This window comes from Anticarsia gemmatalis, chromosome 26 (assembly GCF_050436995.1).
Source record: "Anticarsia gemmatalis isolate Benzon Research Colony breed Stoneville strain chromosome 26, ilAntGemm2 primary, whole genome shotgun sequence".
In the NCBI taxonomy this organism is placed as follows: Eukaryota; Metazoa; Arthropoda; class Insecta; order Lepidoptera; family Erebidae; genus Anticarsia; species Anticarsia gemmatalis.
Window position 1 is genome coordinate 8,546,074 of NC_134770.1, and position 26,076 is coordinate 8,572,149.

A 26,076-nucleotide genomic window follows, 5' to 3' on the forward strand; every position below is an offset into this window, starting at 1 on the left:
TATTTCAGACCAATAATTTCATCGGAATTAATCAAGTAATCATCATTAATTTACAATGAAGAATTCAACACCTGAACCACCATCATTATACTATACCTATCAATATAATTTAAAAAATGCCATAAATTTTGAAACAAAATATTCAAGATCATATTATTTTCTCATAGTTAGGTAAAGACGTTATAATATTATGATATAACATTTATATGTTAACCTTCACATGCCGTAGTGCCATCGTTAACGTTATTTCGGTCAAGTTTGTGCACGTAACGTAAAACTATTTTTATCAATTATGACTTAGCAGTTTTATAGATTTATCCGTACTAAAAGCCTGTATAAACATTGATATAGACTGTTTTTATGGCGCAGTGGTTTAGGTCGCCATGACAACATGCCTGATTGTTAAATAATTGTGTGCAACGGGCTTCGATTCCCTGATTGGGTAAAGTGTAGAGTATGTTTTTTTTGTTTGAACGCGCTAATCTCAGGAACTACTGATGAGAATTGAAGAAATCTTTTACTGTTGGATAGTCTATTTATTAAGTAGTAGTAGTAGTAGTCGTTTTTATTTCAGCTGAAAATATACACATAGATTTCTTCAGTACATCTACAAATTCCATATTTCGTTTCTTTTATACCATTTAGCTAAACACTGAGTAATTAAACAGTCTGCCACTTAGAATTCTGCAACCAAAATTAGAAATCGTCTAACACTCTCTAGAAAATAGAAATCGAACCCTAGACTCCGTGTCGCGTTAGTCTATCACCGAGTCATAAATCGTAGTGACAGATCTTGTAACGCCTCACGACACAATGTATGTTTGGCATCTGACGTTACTATTTATACTATGTACATACTATCTTATCTTTATATATCTTCTCAATATCAACTTCTCTTAAACGACTGGACCGATTTTGATGACATTTTTTGTGTGTGTTCAAGGGGATCTGAGAATGGAATGAAAAAAATATAAAATCCTCGCGTCACAGTGTTCGTTGCTACTGATACTCCTCCGAAACGGCTTGACCGATTCTCATGAAATTTTGTGAGCATACTGAGTAAGTCTGTAAATCGGCCAACATCTATTTTTCATACCCCTAAGTGACAATATATTTTTTTTAATTTACTTGGCAAAAAAACGTTTGCTGGTTCGGCTAGTATGTATATACAATTCTTGTCTCTCTCACAATGTTCGTTCAAGTGCTCTTCCGAAACGGCTTGACCGATTCTCATGAAATTTTGTGAGCATACTGAGTAAGTCTGTAAATCGGCCAACATCTATTTTTCATACCCCTTAGTCATAAGGCCTGTCCACCCTTAACTTTTTTATTTTTAGACATTTTTATTTTCGATTAAAAATTATGTACGGCCCTAAATTTTTACCCATTTTTCACCTTTTCACATTTTCGAATAGCCATTTTAGTATAATTCAACCCAAACCCAAGAAAACCCAACTAACTAAACTCTTCTCTGTTATAAAAAACATATTTACTTAAAGATTACCTTATTCATAAAATAACATCGGTGGACTACTGTTAAAATTACCACAAGCAATAATAAAAACAACTATCAGAAATCGAACCCTAGACTTTTTGACGTGAGTCTCTCAACCACCTACATAAATCGTGTGTCACAGTTCTCTTAACGTTTCACGACACAATGTACGTTTGGCACCTGACGTTAGTATTTAAACTATGTACTATATTACTATTTACTATGAGCGTGACAGATAGCTTTTGTGTACATACTATTAGGTGTTTTGGCTAAAGAAATGAGTCGTTTTTGTATCGTTACTAGTAAAAGTTTTTTAGTTTGTCAGTGTACTCAAACTATTACGTAAAATGCTAGTTTATAATTATTTAAGATGAGTTTTAAAACGTTCTCATCTTTGGAACTAATAGCTACTTTATATCCTCAATTTACAATACATATTTGACTTTTAAAAAATGTTGCATTATATACGTATTTTTGCTCCAACACACTTTCACCAAGAACATATTTTTTTTTAAATCATGTACTAAATTGCTAGCAACACGACGTTCAACCCAAAAATCGAATCTAGTGACTGTACGAGTATATAAGTTGTAAATATGATCACTAACCACAGTAACAATATTACAAACACTGTCTATCGCTCTATCACACTTCTTCACACACACGCTCTAACAAAACATTCTATCACGTACACACACCTAAAACTACTATACCTATAATTGCAAAATTCTTCCTTAAAATAATATCCGTTTTTAATTCTCCACCATACATAAAAACGAGAAGCATAGTACAATTTCTGACGAACAAGCATAAATTCTTCAGTTTCAAAGTAATTACTCAGATCATAATGAACTAGAGTTAAACACATTTTGATGCAATTAGGTCAAGTCAGAATCGTAAATAGCGCGCTATTCCTAACGTATCTAGAATTTAGATCAGACTAGCTAATGCGTGCGGTTTCGTCTGCTTATAACGGTATTATTTACCTTTGAATGTGTTTGTTTTAACTTTCATTACTGTTTACCTTACTACTTGTATACTAAAACTTTCCTCTATAATAGTTCATATTTACGAAAACCGCATTAAAATTCGTTCTGTACTTTTTGATATTATCGCGAACAGACAGACGCGGTGACTAACATAGTGATCTATCAACGCACAGCCCAAACTAGATAGATCGGCCCGAATTTTGGCATGCAGGTAGAATCAGATATTAAGATTAAAAATTCTATCCTAAGTCACAAACCTCGCGGACGAATACGCTAGCAAATGCTAGTCTTGTATAAATTCACCAGCCACGAAACATGCACACAAGGCTCTGTACAAAGTTGTAGGACTATAACTACAAGCACTTCTTATATCAGTATTTGCGTTCCAATATGTTTGTATTACACTACACCGTATTATTTACCTAGCTTCGCTTGATGTTTCGGCACAGCACTAGCCGTACAGGTATTTGTTTTGAATAAATATTAACTTAGAATTGATAATTAGTGAACTGAGTCAGGTTATTAGGTTAGGGTCGAAATATAAGGTAAGGCTTACACTACACACGTATTCAGTTCGGCATTAATCGGCCTAGTTGAATGGCAAATCCGAATATGTGTAGATGTAACCCGTAGCTCGATTCTGTACAGTTGGTACTGTCGAGTACCGAAAGTTTGACACATAGAATGTACCTACTGACTAAATAGTTCCCAAGACGCCCGTTAGAAACGCTGATTAGTTTTTCTTGTAAAATTTATCGATGACAAGCCGGTTGTCGGCCGATAGTAGTAGAGAATCGAGTTACTGGTCGGCACAAGCCGAACAAGTGAGTCGAGTCAGTTTTGTTGTTCGATAAATATTGCCCAACCACGAACGATGCATAAGGTTTGATGCCTGGGCCAAAAAATAGTTTCTCACATTTTTAACAATTTTTTTTAACTAATTTGTTAAATAAATGTTAATTTATGTAATTGTGTTGATTAATTATAAATAATTCCTTGCAAAATATTCTACAACAGTTCTGTTCGGTCTTCTACAAGACCCGGAAATCAAACCTAATACTCTTAAATTAATTGCACAACTATCTTCTCAAAGCATATGTCTTGATTTACCAACTTGTATCAAGTTAGACCACAGCGTAACTTAACGGCTATAACTTACTGTAGGGTAGGCAGAGCTCGCAAGTTTGCTGATCAAGCCATTAAATCTCACTGTGACAAGGGATGAATTTATCGGGAACAGTTTACCGTGTTCGGATTCGAACCCACTATCGTTTACTTAGTGATGTTTATAGCTATTGTGTTTGAGGTCGCAGGTTTGATTACCGTGAGATTTTGGCTGTAATATAATTAGTTTCAAGGTTTTATGTGCCAAGATTTTTTTGAAGGTGACTCCCGCACTGGTTTCATGCATGTACTGTTTCAGATTTTTTACAAACATACAAACAATGAACACAAAATTAAGTAGGCATATAAAAGCAACTCAAAACTCAGACTAATAATTAATTTTATTTTGCGAGGGAATCGAACCCACAACCTTCAAAATATTCAAAGCGTTTTTGATCGCGTCATCTGGAATAAAATCCCGGACATCCAGCACAACAGTTATAAAATGGCGCCAACCTCAATAACTTTTAAAATTCAAACTTTAATTTTGAAAAACAAACCCTATTATTATGTTCTAAAAGTAGAAGGTAGTAAATCACAGCGATACCATAAACTTGTTATTATTATACCTATAGCAGGTGTCCGGAGGGATGTGAAATTATTACGCGAACGAGCGTGGACGCCGAGAACACTACGCTTATTAATTGCTATAGCACTTGATATAAATTGACTTTGTACTACAAATAGATTGGGAATAGAACTAAAATTGATTGTGTTATGTTATGCTTGTTTTGTAAAGGGATGAGCTTGGTTAATCCTTTTATTTTATTTAAAATGTAGTAAAAATTAGTTTTGTTATAAATACGTGAACAGCTTTTTCATTAAGTGATGTTTTTTTAAATAATAAAATCTTTAATTTAAAACTAGCTGACCCGGCAAACGTTGTTTAGCCATAAAAATTAAATAAAAAAACATTGTCCAGCGGACAAAGGAGAATGGGCAAAATAGTATGGAGCCTGGGCGATCCGCGGCCAAACTTGATTTTTTGTTTTTTTAATGTAGTTTAGTCCTATAATTACCGTGTAGAAGTTTTATTGCCGCGACGCACTTATATGACGAACAAAATACATTTTTGTTTTTGAGCACTTTTAATAGTATAAAAACATATTTTTGGCTCATATTCGGAGATTAAATAAAAAGTACTATTTATATTATTGCATACAAATGTAGACATTATTAATATTCGAACAATCATAACATGTAAATATATAAATATCGTAACAAGTAAACATCTTGATTTTCTATAATATATTCACTGAGACGACTTATCTGTCTTGAATGCTCAGCTTAAAAACGAGGCGTTCATAGCCAGTTGCGCTCACTGGTCGGTAAACGATCTGTTGGTTAAGCAACCGTTGGCGCGGTCATTCTATAGATGGGTGACCACATTGTGGTATTTGAACTGAGCTTCTCTGTGCTTCCGAGGGCACGTAAAAAGTCGGTCCCGGTTGTTGTCAACTAAGATAACATTCGGGCGGCTTGAACAACTTTGAAACTAGGTGAACCATATGATAGATAGATACGAGTTACGATTATTGTTCATTTTGATGGCATTGCAATCGTTATAAGAAGATGTAACGTTATTACACAACATTAAATGCATTACAGACACGAAATAATTGTATTTGTTCTATGAAATTCCATTATATTTACATGTCAATATATTGTTTCCTGAAAGGATTGCAGCGAAACGTTCTTAGTAAAAGTTGTTCCTAGTTATCATTACTTTAATTTGACACTACTTTCATTAATGGCCGCCGACCGCCCAGGAGTGCCCATTCTCCTTTGTGAATCTAAACTATGCTCAGATCCCCTTGAACACACACAAAAATTTCATCAAAATCGGTCCCGTCTTTTAAGAGAAGTTCAGTGACATACACACTTACAGAGGAAATTATATATGTAAAGATAAGCATTTGATCTTTACTTTCATGGCTAAATTTCTGAATAGATAAGGATGAAAGGCTTAGTGGGAGGTCACGTGCAGAAAAGAGAATAATACCTATGTACATACTATAATGCATTATTTAACTTTCGGACTAAGCTTTTTAAGATGTCCATTTTTGTATAGTTTTAAAGTTACTTGCTCTATTTTCTATTGAAAAATTAAATAATAGACAGGATGAAAATCTTAGTAATTATCCCAATTTTTTGCGAAGAATTTTTTATCACCGCTTTGAAATTTTGTTACAACTATCAAATAAATCCACGGAAAATCTCTCCAATCCCTACATTTCACATTAAAATAGTTATCCCAAAAAAAAATCCCAGCAATCGGCATCATTCGTATGACACAATTCGTCTACGAATAGACAAGGCGAGGTTTCATTCACCGTGTATTTCTGTGTGCATGATATCACGCGCGGGAACATCGCGAGGCCGACGCGTTGCGAAATATTTGCTTTTTATATGACAAACCATTTGTTTGGTTATCGTGAGAAAATTAGAGGTTTTAGATCTTTAAGACAAAACGAAAAATTATCAAACTTGTACTCGTAAAAGTTTCATCAAAAATACTTGAGCTGTGTAATTTTGCCGTACCTAAATAATTGAAATTATTATAGACTGAAAGATTATATTAAGCTCTCATTTAATCCTAACGAAAATACGAAACTGTGACGTCACTATGTCGTATTTCTGCACCAAAATATGTTTTTGATTTCATAAAGAGTAGCTGATTTAACTAGTAGTCGACTACTCTATATTAATGTTTCAAGTTGACCAGCAATATTATTTAATTGGTCGCATGAAAAGATTACCTTTAGAAAAAGTGAATACCTATGTTTTTGACGTTTTTAACTATTTGCGTGTAAAAGCTCAATGAAATTAATTCAACAATTAAGAACCTAATCAACGTATAAGCACTTAAACATGCTAATTTTACATTTATTTCTATTTTTAGAACTGATATTTCAAGTTCATATAAAATTGGCAGAAAAACGGCAGTACTTATTAAATTTCTAAGCTTTAAATATTTGTAAAATAATTCAGAGAACCATATTCAATACTATACAATCACTAATTAATTTATGATTATTTTATGCGTAAATCGAACCCACGACCCTTGCATCAAAGAATCAGCTACGCGAGTCGTTTGACCCGTGCATCATTTATAACAAGTATTATAATGATTACCGGGAAACTGGCGCCTTAAATAAAAATACATTTTGTTAGAAAAACTACGTTATCTGATACCAATTACCGCGACTTTTACAAAAGAAAAACCAAGACTTCGCGCAGGAAACAAGATTTTTTCTTTATTTTACCACTACTGGTCAAACGATCAGTTCCCAGAATGGGAGAAGGGCTAATGCCTTGAGTCCACCACGTTGTCGCTAGCCAATTGGGTAATTGACTGGGTTAACGAGAAATGATTAAACTTACTTTTGAAAGTTTCATCTAAAATGACGTTTAGTAATTTTTTTTCGCAAATAATTCTGAAATTGTAATTACTACAGACTAAAATACTTTACTAGGCGCTCATTTGATGCCGACGTAAATATGAAAGTGTTTTTTGGTATGATAAGGTAACAAACATGCATCCAAACTTTCGCATTTATAATAATATAAGTTACACACATAACTTGGAAAAGTCATTGGTAAACTGCCATAGCATTGAGCCCTCAAAACGTGAATTCTTATACCAACGCCATCAATATTTTTCTTTACACGTACAAAATTCAATAAGCGATTCACATTATGTTCAATCTTATTGATATCCGAGCTCTTTTCAGCTAACCTAAGCATAAATACATACATACATATAACGCGCCGTGACATTCAACAATAAAAACTCAATTACAATGTTGACCTCTGAAATGTGACTTTGGGAATATATTCTAAGTGTTATCTTGAAAAGGTAAGAACACATTTTAGCATCTTATAAGTCTAGCCTTTGTTCCATCTATGTTTGAGTCGGCTTCCAGTCTCACCAGATGCAGCTGAATACCAGTATTTTACATGGAGCGACTGTCTATCGGACCTCCACAACACAGTTACCTGGGCTATATAACACGATACATTTCGGTAAGATTGGTTCTCCGAACTTCAAACTTCTGACTACTGGTAACGACTGTCAAAGATTTCTGACAATGACTGAGCTCCTCCGTGCTTCTGAGGGCACGTAAATGTCAGTCCCGGTTGTTGTCTAATAAGATAACAGTCGTTAAGCCATGTCAAAGGCCTTTGAACTAAATAACTTTGACACCAGGTTGACCACCAACTATACGATGAAATGAAAACTGCCAAATAGTCTTTGTGCTGTACCATTATACAAGTGTTTTCAATTCGATTCCCACGCGGTACAAGTAGAAATTTGTGTGAACTTTTTTTGTAATCTGCAATTGTTACTTCAGTGTACATTATGTCCAGTAAATTATATGTTTAGCATTACATAGCATTAAAACTTTCTACTTGTACTAAGCACTAGCAGTCAGATTTAAGAGAAATACATATAATATTATCTGACATCACGCTGCTACCTATAGGAGTAGTGTAATTATCATAAACGTGATATTTTGATCATCTTACTAGTATTATAAATTTATACAAAAGTTCGATCTTCTGAGTGTATGGCTTTGCTTGATTACTCCAAAACTACTGGACGGAATTTAATGAAATTTTGTACATAGAAAGTTATATTCTGGCTTGACACATAAGATTCTATATATCTTGGAAAATCTCTTCCCGTGGACGAAATCGCGGGCAAAAGTTACTTAGATATAAAAAAAATATAATTATACAATAACTTTAATATAATATAACTTATCCATTAGATCCAAAATGTTACTATCATATAAAAAATAACATCAGCAATTACTTTTTATATTTTACACATCTAATGGGTCTTCCCCCGTCAGTACTAAACATTTATATGAGAATGCTCTCAAAGGTTCACAAGTATTTCGTTACATTGAACAATCTCAGTGAAATCATTCGGTTAATAGCTCTATGTACGTTTAAATAAATGTTAGTTTTATTTCACCTGAGTATTTTTATTGCAGTTTCTTAGGTACTTAAATAAATGCCTTTACTTGCTTAGGTTTTTCAATATTTTCTTTTATTTATGTGTTTATTAATTACACGTTCGGTGCAATGGTTAACGTGCTCGCCGCGATAGCCGAAGCTCCGCGTGTGGGTTCGAAATCCACCCGGTACAAATATTTGTGTGATGAGTACGTGTATCTGTTCTGAGCCTGGTTGTTAAATGATGTATATCATTATGTATTCAGAAGTATATAAGTATGTTTATCAACCGTCGGATTTTTAATACATACAAGCTCTGCTTAGTTTGAATTAAGATGACCGTGTGTATGTCCAAAAATATGATATTACTAGATGCCGCCCGCGACTTCGTCTGCGTGGAAAACGTTCCCGTGTAAATCCCGATCCCTTAGGAACTCCGGGATAAAAGTAGATTCTATGTTATTCTGGGTCTTCAGCTACCTATACACCAAATTTCATCGTAATCGGTTCAGTAGTATTTGCGTGAAAGAGTAACAAACATCCATACATACATACATGACGTACATATACATACTCACAAACTTTCACATTTATAATATTAGTAGGAAGTTGTTACAAAATTTTAGTATCACATTGTCTTTTTACTCGACCGGGTACTAAACCTAGGAACTCGTAATCAGCATACATACTGCTACTGAGTTTCCAATCAGTTTATGCAATAATTACATGTTCAAATATTTGTTCACACTATAACTAATTAATCATATTAGTTTATTTGCACGTTCACCTAAATGTTATGAAAACAATTATTATTATAATATAAATAGTGATATTTCAATAATAATAATTTGTAACTAATTGTGCTGTTATTGGCATTAGTTTAGTAAATATTTTGAAAACTAAATTATAACACACAATGTTTGCTAAGGGAGGGGTCATTGACCTTATTTAGCTATAGTGTACCTAATATAATAATAATGTCGTCCTGGCCGATTTCGACTACAGCGGCCAGTTTCATTGAAACCAGCCAACTGTGCAGGACTTTGTTTATAGTGGCCAAGTGATTGCACAATACACAGGTACACTCTATATTTCTTTACTCTCATGGTTTGGTGGGACGGATAACCGACACGACCAGAGAGAGGTCAGGCACTGGACCGACGGCTTTACGTGCTCTCCGAGGCACTGAGCTCTACAACCTCAACTTCCAAACTCCGGTCTATCTCTGAGAATAATTTAACAGAAAACTCATAAAAGACTTATTGGCCCGACACAGGATTCGAACTTGGGGCAGCAGGTTAATACCTAAACTACCGCGCCACAAACGCTTTGTGCTATATGTAAGTAAATTAGAAATGCGTCAAAGGAGAAGACGGGATTCGAACCTTGTCCAGCAATATTCTAGCATACTTTTAATCATAAAATCTCTGTAGTAATGAGCATGGTCTCGTGTTAGTATCTGACGTCATGTATCAAACGGTTGCGTCAACTTGGAAGGTTGCCAGTGACACCTCGCGGTAAATACGTGCACTATAATTGTGAAGTTATTACTACATGCATTTAGCAAGAAATCGTAAAAATAACGACATGTGTCTAAGATATAAGGCGGACAATTTTAGTTAGTAATGAGGCGGCTTTTTCTCGGCTTTTTTGAACTTAAGGTGTATATACGAAGATTGCGGTTAAACAACACAAATAGTTATTATCTTTGACGTAAAAAAATATAAATTTTGAAAGACTTTTGTGTATTTGTAGCTTTTAAAGGAGAAAATGAATTTTAATGTTTTCTATATTAAAAATCACCTAACAACTTATTTCGTGTAAAAGCAGACCCTAAACAATTAGGTACCTGGAATTACACAAAAGTTACTCCGTGTGCAAATAGAATACGCAACTGATTATATTCTAGTTTATAGATTTTTAAAAAAGCTAAAATATTTTCAGGTAAAAATAACGATTTAAAAAACAGAATCAGTTTTCTTTGGTTCTAAATCACAATAAAAAACATCACTGGACAATTCACAACACAAACACAAACTAAGCAGAGCTTAAACTATGGTAACCAGATAACTGATAAACATACTTATATACCCCTAAGTACATACTTATTTAGATAAATTAGTAATGATTTGAACCCTATTCATTAAATATTTAATCCCGACTTTCATCAATCGCTAAAAATACTTCCCACAACTTTTATTCTTTCGCAAGAAAAATGCATAAATATAAATATCTGTAACTCCACTTGTTCATTATCATAAAGTGTATAACACAGAATGAGCTCGTAATACCTTCCGCTATCAGCGGTATGTGGGCCGTCCAGCTAAATGTAGTGCCGCCATGCCGCTTCAAACGTTACCACAATGCTGGATTTAGATACACGCTTTTATTATTTTGGATTTCATTAGCCGAGTAGTAAAGCATTCGGTTACTTACTAATGACTGATAGTAGTAACGTTATATCTATATTGACATTATAAAGAGCAAAAGTTGTTGCGTTGTCCATTTGACACGCATTTATTCCTAAACGACTGACCTGAACTTTAGCATACAATTATTTATTATTAAAAGGAGTGTCGACAATATAAACACAAATATTTAAAATGAAATAAATAGACATGTGCTTTTTTTTACATTGTGCATACATACCTAATCATTAATATAAAACCACGCCTTATTTCCATAGGCAGGTAGAGACTAAAAAAAGCTACTTGGTACGATTCTTACAAGCTTCCCTTGTTTCATTCACATCCATACATCTTGTCATACAGGTCCGCCGGTTTTCAGTTCATCATGCATATGATCTTTGTAGTGTGAATGTCTGATAAAGACGTCCGCTGCATATTAATACTAATTAAAATATCCGATTTAATAGAATAAAGACAAGAGATTCTTCCAAAAAATATCTGTAAGTAAATGAAGTAAGGTGTGAAACTCGGCTAAAGGAAATAAAAGTCAGAAAAATTGGTAAGCCTGATAGTTGTCTAAACTGTTATTTAAGTAATGCATTTAAAACATTTCAATACAAGAGAAATCTTAAGTAACTAGTGTATTGTGTTTCAATTATCATTTCACACAATTTTATTACACACATCTACTTTTATTACTTCATACACAAAGCGCGGGTTTTGTGAATTTCCAGCCAGCTATTTGGATGCTAAACTAATCCGACTATAACCATCGGAATAGCTGTTTTAGGTGTATGATAAAATGGCGATCGGATTCCGTATATTATTTGGCCTAGATACTAGTATTGGTACATTTGAGTTTAACTGGCTATACAGTCCAAACGATAAATTTGTACTAATCCATAGTTATTTTATAAAACAATATGTTACGGCTTGAACATTTAAACTGCTTTTACAGCTAAACTGCTAAACCGATTTTGATGTATTTGCGGGAGTGATAGGTTATATTTAAGTAAAATTTTATCGCCTGCTTTTTCTACAAAGGTAACCTTAGAAGGCTAATGACATTATTTAAGGAATTTTAGTCTGTGTGTGTTCGCCTGTTTGTTACACGGTAACTCAAAAACGGCTGATCGGAATTTAATGTAATCACAATGACATAATGCCAATTCCTGAAATAACTCAATCAAGCTTTTATAGTTTTATTAGATAAATAAAAATAACACTCTCGATCCAATAAAAAAACTAAAATACGATAATTTTCCTTCACTTTTCTCGGAACTCGTTTTCCCATTAACATTATGAATGGAACTTCAATATTTATGAGTGATATAAATCGTGACTGTGTCGTGACGGTGTCGTGTCGTCCCTCAGTAAAACAAACAACTCATAAATATCTTATAGATGGCGATATTGAGAATAAATAGTAACGTTTCTAGGTTGAGTACAGTTCAAGGATCTTTTAGTTTTTGTTGGAATATTATGGCTATTTTTGTAGGGAGGATTTCGATACATTTATTTCTAACGTGTGTTTTATGCATTAATGCATTTTTTTTCGTATATATAGTGGTAAATTTAGTGTTCAAGTGGTCCATGCCTGAAGGCCTTTGACATGATTTAACCACTGTTACATACATATATGATATCAAGCCTTTTTCCCACACAGGCAGAGACCAAACCACGCCTCTAGGTACTATCCTTACAAACTATTTATTGATTACAATCCAGATAAGTTATGCATATAAAAGCTCTCTATTAAGTTAGACAATATAAAACGTATTTTCACGTTATTTTTCCATAGTCATACATACATACATACAAATGCAGTTTGTTGGTATATTATCTTTGTAGCGAAGGCTTCAACGTTCATTGTATTGATACTCCCCGTGATTGATTGGTTCCGTCTTATGTAGGTCACACGTACTATACACATAGTATATACAACGAATGTATACGCGAAAGTAAATAAGTTGTATGTCTTAAGACAACGAGAAGAGAATTTTGCAAACATACAAACAATGGACTCAAAGTAAGAAACAGGCGGGATAAATAATTTGTAGATATTGTTTTCAAAATCCAAAATTTTATCATGTGGTAATCGAATTTAAGATCGCAATTTTACTGAAGCACTGCATTAGCTTAACCACTGCCATGTTGAAGGCAAGCCTGTCGCCATATACCGGGGTCTAGATCCGAAAAAACAAACTTTAAAACAATTTGCTGATACCTTACTCGCTTCGTGGGTGGACGTTCGGAACCTGGTTCGTCATAACCAGGGAACCGATTTCTATAACAAATGGCTATCGAGATTTTTTTCCATTGATCAGTAGCTTAAGTCTCTAATACTAGTGACTACCGGCAACCGGCTAGCTATCGAGAAATCGCCTCTAGCGGGCTCCGTAAGAACTATTTTTGCAGTAAATTTTAAATGTCAGACTACTTGACAGTACCGTCTGTAGAGAATTGCGCTTGAGGACACATAAAATAAATTAGAAGGAACTTATTTTTCAAGTTTAAAATGTCAAACTCTCGATTCAAACTCGATACGATAGTGTTCTACGTTAACACAATGTTAGCGTTCTTTCATCTCGAGCTATTAATATATTACGTACTGTGTGAACAGACTGACATAATACTAATGACTTATACTGAAATAGAACGGCGCTACATGTACAAACTTTAAACAGAAAATATACAAATATTAAGAACATTTTTGCACATTCTGCCTATTGTGATTCGTATAGATAGTACGGGTATAGACCATGATGTCCCAGGTTCAATTCTCAGGTAGAGCAATGTGATAGTGGCTGTTTTCCTAATTTCTGTTGTAATCTCTAAGTTTGGTGAAATGCCCGGTATTTGTTAATAAAGTCTCGGATTCGGTTCCCGGGTGGGGCACCATAAATTAAGAATATCTAAACTTATAAACAGCACTACACGCAAAATCCTACACTACGGCCTACACCACTGGTCATAACAGTCGTAATAAAGTATCTACAATTTCGACAAAAATTCTCTTATATTTCGTATCGTAATATTTATGTGATGTGATATTATATTATTTGCAGATGACACTTCACTCATTTTTAAAGTAGATCGTTCGAAGTCTTGTTTTATTGATATCAATAGTATTCTTGAACAGGTCCACAACTGGTTCACTTGTAATAATCTGTTATTAAATTCTAACAAAACTAAGTGCATTAGGTTCACTATGCCCAACGCGAGGAATTCAGGTACTAACATAGTCGTAAATGGGCAAACTATCGATTTGGTAGATTCGGCAACTTTTTTAGGTATCAGTCTGGATAGCAAGCTCCAATGGGGCACTCAGATAGCGCATCTCTCGGGGAGACTCAGCTCCGCCGCGTACGCAATCAGAAAAGTAAGACAGTTTGCTGGTGTGGATGCGGCAAGACTGGTTTACTTTAGTTATTTTCACAGCGTCATGTCTTACGGTATATTACTGTGGGGTAAGGCTGCTGATATAGATGTTATTTTTGTCCTTCAAAAAAGAGCTATCCGTGCAATTTATAGTTTAGGAGCGCGAGACTCCTTGAGAGAGCTTTTTGGGCAGATAGGGATACTGACGGTGTCATCACAGTATGTGCTTGCAAACTTGTTGTATATAAAACAAAATTTAGGGACTTTCGCAACAATAGCGATAGACACAATTACAACACTAGAAACAGACACAAATTAGTAGGTCCCCATCATCGTTTACACAAGGTGCACAATTCGTTTGTAGGTCTCGGCATTCGTTTCTTCAACAAGCTTCCAAAGCACATCATGGATTTACCCCTGCCAAAATTCAAAGTTGCTGTTAAGGAACATCTCGTTAGGAAAGCTTATTACAGAATTGATGAGTATCTAAACGACAATAGCTCTTGGGTTAAGTCGCTCGCTTGATTAGGATTCTTTGAAATTAGGGAACTTTGCTATAAATTGTATAAACTCAGTAGCAGTAGGTCTAAATATTGTAAAATATTAAAAAAAAAAAAAAAAAAAAAGACAACTCCCGCACTAAGAATTGCTCTTGTGTCGCGGGGACTTTTACAAACATACATATGGGCAATTAATGATGCAAATAGGTGATGTTACGTACAATTTGATGTTATTCATAAAACTGTCACTTTTTTCTTTTATAATGTTCACAACCAGTGTGCTCACTTGCTGCCCATATTCTTATTATCACATGCTAGTAGGTGCTCCCAACATACGGTATGATCAGAGACTAATAAATAACCTAGCTATGTTCATTTAACTTAATTGACGTTTAGTCTGTATCGCTGATTGTTGGCAGCTCCTCGCATGATCAATTATTGTATCAACCACATTGTAAAACTTTTTGGCGATTGAAAAGAGTGGCCGTGAGTTTCTCGCTAGCTCTTCTCATAAGGCTCTACCCCCTTTCCGAGCTAGTGGTAAATTCAGTAATTGTAACGACTATCATAAGTGTCATTATTTGACCTAGGAAATGATGAATAAATGAATATATGAATAAATGAATAAATAAACAAGAATGTGTAAAAGGTCAAAGTAAATAAAAAAAATAACCTAGCTATGTTCATTTAACTTAATTGACGTTTAGTCTATATCGCTGATTGTTGGCAGCTCCTCGCATGATCAATTATTGTATCAACCACATTGTAAAACTTTTTGGCGATTGAAAAGAGTGGCCGTGAGTTTCTCGCTAGCTCTTCTCATAAGGCTCTACCCCCTTTCCGAGCTAGTGGTAGATTCAGTAATTGTAACGACTATCATAAGTGTCATTATTTGACCTAGGAAATGATGAATAAATGAATAAATGAATAAATAAACAAGAATGTGTAAAAGGTCAAAGTCCATTTAGTTGGTGTAATATAAAAGTGATGTGTTCACCGCACAGATAAACATGTTCTATTATAACATCACGACGTCTAAATAAATGGGGCCGACAGTATACGAATTATTCGTACGGCGGTGACCCGTTTTGAAAACGTGATTACATAGATATTCGTGCCACGTGGTTGTGTTCGTAAATTTAACGAAAGCATGAAAGTATATTTTTTAAATTATAATGATAGGAAGAGAAAATAGTCTCAATATAAAGTACTTTTTTGTGTGGGAATCGAACCAACAACTCCCTAACGCAGAGATACCGTGGCGACCGCTTTAACCAATGTACCATGAATTGAATTCACGCTGGTCAAGTGCGAAATGGAGGCTTAGCACCCCTTCAGGAACTGTATTAACCCTTAGGCACACATGAATTCATCACTATGTTTTCAGACTGTACTCACACCTAACTTTTTTACAATATTTTCTAGCATTTTCTATAAAATTCTGTTGTGTTTTGTGATAAAGCTTCGGTGTAAATGTCGGCTTATATCTATTGTTCTTGAATCGTTCTTGTATAGAGTTTGTTTTCAATGCAAGTGCGATCTTGTTGAACTTTTAACGTTTCTTTTGCGATTCAGTGTTTTTATATTTTTGTTTTTCTTACATTTTTATTCATAATAAATATTTTGGAAGTTGAATTTTGATTTATGTTAGTTATTTTTTCTTCCACATATGGACATAATCGATTATAATAATATATGTTATAAATGCAAACGGCTGTCTTTGTGAGGTTTTTTCAGATAAGCAGCCGAACCAATTGTTAAAAATAGATATTTCTAAATAAATTGCGGATAGATCCGAGTGGACTTTATAATATAATTTTACAAATATTCTTGCAAATATAATGATTCTATAAAAAGATATAGTAACAAAATACGAAAGTGCCCAGTGCCCATTACGTTGAATATTTTTCCTTTTACAAGATATAAACATTATCACGTTACACCAACAGGAAAATTACACCTTTCATCAAAATATTATGATATTATATTGTTATAAAAAATAGATCATTAATACGAATAGAAACTGAATCACAGCTTGTTTAACAGAGACTTAATATCTTCCTTGTGAGCTATTTCAGCTGAATTACATCGAAAATTGTTCAGCAGTTTTTGCGTTAATTTGATGTACTCAAGCAAAGATCTAAATTAGAAATATTTAACATTATATATATTATTTTTTTTTTAGTCAGCCTGGGACCACGGCGATTGCAACCTGCGCCGAAACGGTTTTTGGTTGTCGAATTAAGAAATAAATTTTATTCTATGTTGGTATGTCTATTAAATTATTTCGTATGATTTAAAAGAAAAAACATTTATTTTTGTTTACTGTTGACTAAGTTTCACAAACTGAATGTAAGTTTGAATGCCTAATTGGTATATTGCATATGTATGAGTACTGAAAGAAAAAAAGCGCTTTGCTTTATTTCTATTAAATAACTAGCTTACGCCCGTGACTTCACTCGCATGGTATTTTTTTCAGAAAATAGTAATTTATTTTCTATGCCGAAGTTGCCGTTGCCAAAGTTTATCTAAATCGGTTGAGCTTATTGGTTGATCTCACCCGACGCGGGAATCGAACCCAAGTCACACTACGTACCGCGCCACATAGGCAGTATTTAATAATATGAATAAGGATATCAGTTTCAGGCTTAACCTCAGTGAGGTCAACGGTTTTCAATAAAATATCCAGTAGCACAAAGATAGTTAGTCATTTGAACATGAAACATAAACAATATCCCCCACTCCCACTAACTAGGTCACTCTCTGTGTAAAATTAGAAAAATGTAGGAGTTTCAAACAAGCTTAAGTTTGTGGTAATTAATATTAATGATGTTGTGCTAGTACAGCGGATGAGAGTAACTGTTTTTGAGGTTCGAAGTTCGGTGCTCGGTTAAAGCATTTTTGTGTTCGCTGTAATTGTTTTTTTTAACCCGTGACTGTCCCACTGCTGGGCAAGGGTCTTCTCCCAAAAGAGGGAGAAGTTGGACCTTAAGTTTACTACGCTAGCAAAGTAATGGTATTAAAAGTTGAAATAAGTGATTATTTTAACTGTAGTTTGTACTTGCTAGTTTTAACGTATGTAGAAAATTTGCTAGTTAGCTATTCCCTGGATTTAGTTTAAAAGTAGTCTAATAACAGACATACATACAAATTTCTAAATTCCCCTCGACGCAAGATTCTAAAAAAAACATTATACTGCACTTCTTACCTCGGAAAACGATTTCACGTAAACAAAATCGCTCGTAATCTAGATTTTTCAATGAGTGTACGTACATACGTAACACAGACGAAAAAAACCAGCCGTGTTATGTTTTTAGCTAAAAATCTAGTAATAATGCACTTTGGAAGATTGCCAGATAGAAGGTTTGCATTATGTCGGAGACCGGCCTGTTATCTACACTCAAATCTAGTGCTTGTAGAAAAAAACCTCTTGTTTAGATGTACAGGGAACTGACAGTACGGATTTTTTGTTTCCATAATTTTTGGCTGTAGAAACAGCAGTTGAAACACTTTTAGTTATCAATATTTGAGCAGTGATAGCCTAGTGTAGGTATGTGTCCTACATAAGTGGCTCACGAGTCGAACTCGAGGTAACAAACCAATGACTTTTCCAGGTTATGTATTAGAGGTAATTATAAATTTTAATTATCACTTGCTCCAACGGTGAAAGTAAAGATTTTGATGAAATCTTGTATGTCTAAAAATTGTTAAACACAAAAAATAAGTCCCCAACCTGCACTTGCTCTGCGTGCTGGACTCAAGGCCTTACCACTACCTTGTTCGGGAGGAGAAACTTACCCAGCAGTGGGACGATAATAAAATGCTTTACTTTTGTGTGTTTTTTTAACTATTTCAAAAGCCAGTATGTATTTTCCTTTTCCTTTAACCACATAGCAAATACTCAACATCAAGCAGTTATTCGTACACGTGGTAAGCAGAGTGGAACCAAACGATGTAGTGATATGTAATCTTGATAATTGCAGGCTCAACTTGACATTGTGATTTACTAGTTCTTTGCTACGGCTTTGTTTGTTCAATTAGAAACAGTTACTAATAGATACAGTTAAAATAGTTTAAAAATGCAGTAGCTAATTAGTATTTTATTGTAGTTTATACTGGAATAGAACCCGGGATTTTTCGTTCAGCAGTCGGATATACTACCAACAGCGCCACTAAGTCAGTGTCCAAAGAATTAACGATTTAATTCGATTAGATTAAAAAGATTGCGATTAGATACATTTAGATTCCTTACATGGATCTATTATCGTGAATAACACAGCGCCTAAAATAATTATTGGTTTAATAGCCCAATTAATTTCATTATTTAATTAGAATTTTGATGAACCTTTAATTTATTCTTTTCACATCTCATCCCATTCAAATTGATATATCAATACTTAATCACCTTTTTGTTAAAATCTATTGTGAAAAATTTCACACGACTATCGAATTTTCACACGAAAAGACTATAACTATAGTGTCAAACTTTCACTATTTGATAGATCAGTTTTCCTTTACACGTGTGAAGAAAGAATGGTAAATTACTTGATTCTCGTGAGTATAGAGATATATATTTATCTCGGGGGAGGTTGTGTTTTCCGGAATATTTACTCTTGGTATTTTCGATGATGTAACGCCCACGTTAGTAAATTCATGTCTGTTTTTTTGGTTCTTATTAAATGAAAGTTTATGTTAGAAGAAAGCAAGGATGTTGGTTTTTCCTTTTAGTCATAATTTAAAAATAGCTGATGTTGTTGAATGATGTTTATGAAGATTCTATATCAGAGATATTGTTATTTAACTGCACGTTTGGCGCAGTGGTTTAAGCGGTCACCTCGCCGCAACAACCGTAGCGCCGCGTGTGGTGGGTTCGAATCCCACCCGGGACAAATCTTTGTGTGATGAGCACGAGTATTTGTTCTGAGCCTGGATGTCAATTTATCTATATAAGTATGTATTTAGAAGTATATAAGTATGTTTATCAGTTATTTGGTTACCATAGTACAAGCTCTGCTTAGTTTGGAATCAAATGACCGTGTGTGAGTTGTCCAATGATATTTATTATTTATTTATTTATTGTTTTGATAGGTATTCTCAGAAACTAACGAACAGATTTACAAACTTATTTTCGCTTGAAAAAACCAAGATATTATTCCTTAGTTACAATAGACTTATTTTACCAGAAAAAAGACATAAAATCCCAAAAATACTAATTTCAGATCACGCTAAAATCTCACTGAAAAGAAATTGAGCAGAATCCATTTTGTGTTTTATAAAAAGCTTAACTGAAAAGAAACACATTTATATTTCATACATTATTTCCAACAATATAAGCTAAACAGAATTATGTAGATCATTTATCGGCAGATAAGATAAAGTGCAACATTTTGTTTTTACGTTCGCTATAAATATCGGCAACAGTAACTGTGTATTAGGACAGTGTTGCTCAAACTGTGGTCACAGACCCCTGGGGTCCATGGTCTTAATTACGTACATAATATCACATCTAAGGCGTGTATGAAATACATCCAAGTTTTGGCGTATACAGTGTTAGTCCCTGAAATAGAGAGTTTGCCATAATTTGCCATTTACCGTGTACGTTACAAAACTCAATAAAAATGAGAATATATTCAATAGCAATTTACTAGACTCGAAAATCGAACGTGAGCCCATACGAACAGCAGTCGAATACACTATGACTTAGCCATAGAAACAGTTTTATAAAATCATTTCTTGTACCACAATTTTTGTGCTTTAAACTTCTGTTTTATTTAATTTTGATTAGTTTTAAGTTTATATATTCGTTTTCTGATCTCATAGTACCTATATAATCTCTGGTTGAAATAAAAAGTTATTATTATTATAAAGTGAACACTAAATGTGTGTTTGATTTATCTAGAGGTCCAAAACTGCAAAAGGTTAAGAATCTCTGTATTAGAACATTCGTATGCGGTGAGGCGGTATTTTGACAAGCGATCGATGTATTCCATCGTAATGTGGGACAAATGTTTATGGTGATACAGACAACATCTTCTATATACATATGTTTGGAGCCTTGGTTAAGGCGGGCGATTGTTTTTGTGTAATCCATAGTTTTTTCATTTTTTGTATTTGGTTTTATAACATGCAAATGATTGATTTTAACTTTAAACATACGAATAAGTTTCTTTATGTGTCTGCAATATTTTATATCTTACTTTCTGGTATAATTATTTTGTACTGCTTTATTATAGAAACGTTTCAACTCATTCCGTAAAAACAAGTAATTTCCTATTTTCTGATAGATCAGAACAAAACAGTTTTCATTATTTAATTGCCTTGTGCATTCTTGAAGAATATTGACTTCAGATTCATTTCCAAAGAGTACTCAAAACTCACAAAACCAAGTAGCATATAGTATTGACTTACACCCTTTTTCACAAAAATCTCGTTGCTCGTAAAATTGTACTAAAATCAAACTACTCTTTAACTTGGCTCTTCACCACCACGTGCTTTTGTTCTCCATTCTGGTTCATTGACGACTTGTCATGTATGTTTGTATGTTTGTATGTCCGTGTCGTGTTAATGAGAAAAGTTTCTGTTTGTGTGTGAGCTACGAGCTCGGGAACTGATGAATCGATTTACGATGATTACAGACAATGTCCAGATTGTTGGAGTTTACTTGGGATAGTTTATTGGTAACCCATGTCAATATCACATGAAGAAGACAGTTAGAAGTGACAGTTATATCGTTTAAGAAAACCAAATTACCAGAGCGCATTAGAATTACCGAATAATTCCTCGATTGTATGTTACTATTCGAGAACTCATTACTTTTTGATAGTTAGGCTGACTCAGGAATCAAACCCAATTTCAGTTTACCTACATTTTTAGTTATAAACTACCGAAGCATATCTATAAGGATTTCACTAGGTACTAGATAAATTATGTTTTTAATACGTCCTATTTTATAGTACAATTAGTATAAATGAATTCCTAATACACATAACTTCAAAACACCTTGATTTAGAATCTTCAATCTCACAAAAAGTAAGACTTCAAAGAGCCTCACTATTTGCACTTTACAATATTCCACACTCACGTATTCAAAACAAATACATACAATATCTACAATACAATATGAACAATATACAATATATCGTGGCGCACAGTATTCTTGCCAGTTCTGTTTACAATACAACAAATATTTGAAACGCATCGCGACATACATTCCACGAAACTGTTTTATTTGGCCCACTGAATATTCTGATATAATTAAATTCGCTCTGTCGTGCGGTGGTTAGTAACTGCTAGTATACAACGTGAAGTTTCGGGTTCGATTTTTACAAGCTACAAGGCTTTTCAAATTTGATTGATTGTCTTATTATTTTTGCAAAAAGGTAAGATTTTTGTATCGCATCTGTAGTTTCAGTAATAACTTTACCTTCACTTACTGAGGTGTTGCATGAGAGTATTTTCGATTTTCCCTTTCTCATGTGAAAACTGCTGAACCAATTTAGATAAGATTTGACTAGGAGATAGATTCAATCTAGGGATAGGGCATAGTTTTTTCTTGTAACGGTAGATACAAACATTGATAACTCAATAAAATCCAAAAATTATCCCTAATTTCAAGTCTCTATAATTCAATTGACGTAAATATAAAAAAGAAAATTTCAAAATAATTTTCTTGACCTGAAAATCGAACCCACGTCCTATTAGCGGTGGCAGACACGACTACGTACCAGATATTATGAGTGAAACGTTCGAGATATAAATAAATAACAGATCAATGTTATGTGGGACACAAACAGTCTTGTTGCCGATGTCTCAATACAAACTTCGTTAAGATATTGATGGAATTTCCGGCGTTACATTGAATTCCGTACATTTTTACTTATTTTTCTTATATATCTATTATCTAGTAACCTACTAACAGTACCGGCTAATTTGTACATATTTTACCTTCTTCTCTGAAGTAAGTTCCTTAGGTAATCTTAAGAAATATTACTATAATGTGTTATTTCAGGATATAAATTATCTGTACGACTAAACTTATCGAAATAGTTTCAGTCGTTTTTTCGTGAAAGTGTAACAGATGTTATACATCTTCACAAACTCTCGTTTTTATAACTTTAGTACTAAAAATGAATCCAGCCCGAGAAAGACATACACAGATCATATCGGTGATGTCTTACAAAATGCAGGTGCGTAATACTCGTAACTAGTGGTTATATTTGGCAAGCTGTACCTATGGATGTGAAAGAAACAAGGGAAGTTTGTAAGTATTGTACCTAGTAACGTTCTCTGGTCTACATACCCCTATGGAAAATATGCGTGATATTATATACATATGTATTTATGAATACTACATAATTATTCGTGCTTAGAAAATACCTTTAATCGTTTGCTTAAATAGTTGACAAGGTTACCTTAGTAGTCTATCAATCATATACTTCGTTTTCTGAAACATTTTCTTCAGAACTTTTTCAATACAATTCGTAGTAAATTCTGCGAATATTTGCACCACTTGTAAAGTCACGGCGGGTATTTTTATGACTCATTACATTTGACAATGAGTTGTAGACGATACAATAGTTTACTGTACTATTTAAAAAATCAAATAAATTTTCACGTTGAGTTTATTCATCACATACTAGGAAATAATGAATGAATGATTTTAACAAACATCAAAATCAAAGAATAGGATAAAGTTAGTCTTTACACATTCGACTGATAACATATTACTTTTAATTCGTTTGAATATCTCAAACTTTAGATCACATTTGGACAGAGCACTGGCATACAATGTTAGATGTTTTTTTCACATATTCCGTTTTTAATCACAATATCATAGACTTGTAAAAAGCTATTGGTACACTATCAGGGAAAGGGAAAATATTGACTTATAAGTGTACGAAAGAAATAAAATCATGCATTCAAGGTAAGCAAAGACCATACAACGCCACTTGGTACGATCTTTACAAACTTTCTTTGCTTCATTCACGCCCACACATCTTGTTATACAGAACCACGAAGACAGAAAATCAGTAACTTTAATAAATATATTTGTAAGTTTCAGTTTATATAGCAGCAATTACACATTCAAGAAGGTCTATTGATCGCCTGAAGATTAAGGTAGAGCCGGTGTGATTGCGGGCCCTAACGACTCAGTGGTCACATTATAACGCGACTGATCGCTCCAATACTTGGGAATGTAGAGCCTCTAATATGACGGTATTACTCTATGTAGAGTTTATTTACATTTATATGTGTAGAGATTATGAGTATATTGTGACCTGTGGGCTGTTGCAATAAATGTTTGTGATTGTAGAGTATGTAGAGTTCTCAGGAAAATAGAAATTTATTCAACTTCTAGCAATTTTGGATAAGTGGTGTAAAAAATATTGTGAATGATTTTATGAATGTAGCGTTCCAGAACCACTGTTTTTAATTTCATGTGAATGGGTGGAGAGGTGTGTAGAGTTTTCAGAATACTAGTCATTTTATAGTTTTTAGCCATTCTGTGATTTCTAACACTTAGTAACACAGTCAAAACCTAGCTTCAATATTTAAATTGTGTATGTAGTTACTTAGTTTTTCCTCTGATTGGTGCTTCAACGTAACAAAAGTTGATCGTGTGAACATTATACTTGTGCTTGAAACCCAACACATAAAGAGATATTCCAAATATTACAAGATAACGTGCTTCAATTCAATTTAGATTATATTATATTGAAAAAATATTTCGGAGAAACCCAACACAGAATTGAGGAGTCATTTAAATGCGAACAAATACCAAAACATTTGACGACGCTAGTATACCAAGTTAATTCAATTCGCCTACAAAAGTTAACGTTCCTGAAAACGAAGCCATCGCTGATATATCTGTATTTACAGCGAACTTCCCCGAAATATCCCTTACACTACATGTTCCTACTTGTACAGTATTGTACGTATCAGTAAACATTGTGAAATTCCCGACCAAATAGCTATCAACGAAATTTTATTTAAGCCCACTGCGACTGCGAATAAAATTTTATATCACATTTTATATGACGCAATTTTGCCAAATCAGAAAATGTTTGAGCAAAAGTGTTGAACATTTCCCGAAGTTTGAACCTCTCTGTTTTAACGAGCGGGGGTTTGTGCTTACCTGCCGCCGCCAGGGATGGAAATATGCGCTAGTTATGTACCTCTCCTATATCAAAATGACCAGTCTCCCGTTACAGAAACAATTTGACGTAGTCAAACACCGAAATTGTCCCGTGCGAGGGAGCGGGCCTGCTTGTTTAGTGAAAGTGCTCCGTAACAGATACCTATAGTGGCCCAGATGGGACTTGGACATTGTCAACACGACCCCCGCGATATAACTATCGGCACGTTCCATCCCTATATTTATTTCTTACGTGTACAATTATTTTATGGAAATTTCGGTCACTTCAAATCGTCGAGAGGATCAATTTATTCCGAGCAAATTGGAAAATGTCGAAATCGTCAGAGCTAAACATTGTCAACAATATGATGAATGTGCTGAAAAAATAATAGAGCAACATCGGAGGCGAACGTCATCAATCTAATCTGCCTAACAAACATTAGACGCGAATATATTTCATTCGGCCGGACGAGCCCGGCCGGCCAAGAAAAAATAATATAAATCATTCAAAATAGCTTACGGTCGACGATTGCGTTCACAGAAATCACAAAATTTGACACTTCCTCCGTACGTAATAACTAGTTACACCCGAATATCACTGTTCACCAAACGAAACCTGACAAGTTTCGCACACAACTGAGCACACTTCCCGCTGTGACGCAGCTATTATTACGATAAATACTGACACACAGTATTGAGGTTTTAATAATCCAGATACGAAAACATTCGGCGCGTTCGGTCGTTCGGCTCGGCGATCGGGAGCGACGTGCGCTCGACGCGACGGTCCCACGGCCACTGGCTCGGCCAGGCCGTGCAGGGGCGGCGCGCGGCTGTGTGCGTGCGTGTGCCACGGGGGTTGTTTTGCGCGCGTGTGCGTGCTCTTCAGGTCACCAGAATTCGGTGAAGACAAGCGTTGTGAAGTGGCGTGCCCTATTTCAACTGACTCTTTTAGGTTCTAGGCCGCGGAAATTGCACGCAACCGACTATTGAAGAAGTAGTGTGGACTGTGAAATCTCTCTGCATTCTGTTTGAATGTGGT

At 34.4% G+C, this 26,076-nt stretch overlaps 1 protein-coding gene across 9 annotated transcripts in view; it reads right to left on the minus strand.

Moving 5' to 3' along the window:
- The window catches only part of nrm (neuromusculin), a 486,168-nt gene extending 460,328 nt beyond the window's left edge, over positions 1-25,840 (minus strand). For all 9 annotated transcript variants that reach the window (XM_076131475.1, XM_076131476.1, XM_076131472.1 and 6 more), the window contains exon 1: positions 25,558-25,840. The gene's annotated coding sequence lies outside the window, so the exon portion shown is untranslated. The remainder of the gene's footprint in view (positions 1-25,557) is intronic.
- Positions 25,841-26,076: the final 236 nt, after the last annotated feature.